Raw genomic sequence first — 2,093 nt, forward strand, 5'->3', positions numbered from 1 at the left:
AGAAGAAGAAGAAGAAGAAGAAGAAGAAGAAGAAGAAGAAGGAGGAGGAGGAGGAGGAGGAGGAGGAGGAGGAGGAGGAGGAGGAGGAGGAGGAGGAGGAGGAGGAGGAGGAGGAGGAGAAGAAAGAAAGAAAGAAAGAAAGAAAGAAAGAGAGAGAGAAAGAGAGAGAAAGAAAGAAAGAGAAAAAGAAAAAAGAAAGAAAGAAATGCAAAAAAAAACTGATAAGACTTAAGGGTATCTTTGTGCCTTTGTGCATTTTCATCTAAAAGGATATCATAAGAGGACATTTAAGGAATATTAAGACATAGACAAATTCATTACAAAATTATAATTTTCTGCAAGTGCAATAGCTCATAAAATAGAAACATTTATGATGAAAAAAGCTTTTAAAATTAAAACACCTATATGACCAATCTCTTCTATTTAACTCCTGTGCACATGCCCAAAAGCTTCTGTTATGAGCTATAGAGATGCTTTAATGAAAATGTTGTTCATATATACAATGTCATGCTACTTAGAAATAAATAACATGAAATGAACAGACAAAAACTACTCTTAGCTTTACTTGGACAAGACTCACTTTTCAGTGAAAATGGTGAATGCAGACAGAAACTTCTATCTGCAAAACAGTTTTGTGAATAAGTAATGGAGAAGTGTTCAGCCCTAAATGAGATCTTTGCACCATAACCAGTAAGGCTCAGAACACCTTGTTAAAATGAGGGAAGAAATAATTTAAGAGCCAAAGATAGAATAGAAAAATAAATGACATTTTTTGAGGAAGACAGAGCCTTCTCAGTGAAATTTCCAACAGGTTAAGATGCCTTCACTAGATATACATGAGAATGGCCTTATCAATAGTCAGGCTTTCAAGGGACCTCACTCTTGATTACAGAAATATTTACTACTGAGGGAGATAAATATCCATTATCTCTTTAGTTGTATACCCGCTGGTGACGACACCACACACTAATGGTCACACAGATAGCTCTGGTTAAACTAAATGGTTACAAAGTAAACCCAGAAGTCTCAGTCTGTGAAAGGATCACGGAAAGAAATAAGAAAAAGTTTGGGAAAAGAATGTTTTGCACACATGTATGAAACTGTAAAACAACAAACACTTAATTAAAATAAAATCATTTAGGAAGCGTTTGGAATATATGTGATTCCACAGCATACTAAGAAACACTGAGGGAATGGATAGGTGTCCATATTGTTTAAGACCCAGGGGATGAGACAGCAACAAGGACTTGAAGCTCTATTTCCCATCTTTTACGTCCATCTACCCAGTTGGTTTTGGGATGGTAGTTGGGCTGTCTTGTTGTGATAACTGTTTGTTTCTTTTTGTTTGCTTGCATGTTTGTGTGTTTGTTTGTTTGTTTGTTTTGAACATTACTGGGAGTTGTCTGGAGGCCAGCAGCGCAGGGCTTAACACCCTCAGGCAGAGCAGTCATGTCTCACAAACAAATCTACTCTTCAGTCAAATAAGATGATGAGGAGTTCGAGTAGTATCACGTCCCATTGCCCAAGGACATAGCCAAGCTGATCCCTATAACCCACTTGATGTCTGAATATGAGTAGAGAAATCTCAGCATTGAGCAGAGTCAGGGATGGGTCCACTATAACATCAATGAAAGAACCTCACATCTTACTGTTCTGGCTGCCACTGCCCAAGAAGCCACAAAAATGAAGCCAGTGACCCACCCTTTGGCCTTGAGCATTACATAGCTGTCCTTACTCCCTACCACCTTTCTGATAGAGTGACCATGTTGCTTTCTTATTTCTCAATTTGACATATAAAGAATACACTGTTTGAATGTGCTGGTACCTGCTTTGCTTCTGAAGTTGAGCTACCAATGCCATAGCCCTGCCAGAGGAGTGTGTTGGATATCCAGCAGGCCCTATTTGCTATTTGGCAGAAGCATATGAACTCAGATAATAGCTGTTATAGGGATGGTGTGGATTTGCTCTTTGGTTTTTACTGTTGGGTATTGTATTTATGATGACTTACAGAGATTTATATTTTTTGTTATTTCTTTTTTTTTATTAACTTGAGTATTTCTTATATACATTTCGAGTGTTATTCCCTTTCCCGG

The 2,093-nt window shown here is 37.9% G+C and overlaps 1 pseudogene; it reads left to right on the forward strand.

Annotated features, from left to right (window-relative positions):
* Nucleotides 1-1,449: 1,449 nt before the first annotated feature.
* LOC103691611 (cyclin-dependent kinases regulatory subunit 1 pseudogene) lies at nt 1,450-1,687 on the forward strand (annotated as a pseudogene).
* Nucleotides 1,688-2,093: the final 406 nt, after the last annotated feature.

The sequence above is a fragment of the Rattus norvegicus genome, chromosome 13 (genome assembly GCF_021556685.1).
Source record: "Rattus norvegicus strain SHRSP/BbbUtx chromosome 13, alternate assembly SHRSP_T2T, whole genome shotgun sequence".
Taxonomy (NCBI): domain Eukaryota; kingdom Metazoa; phylum Chordata; class Mammalia; order Rodentia; family Muridae; genus Rattus; species Rattus norvegicus.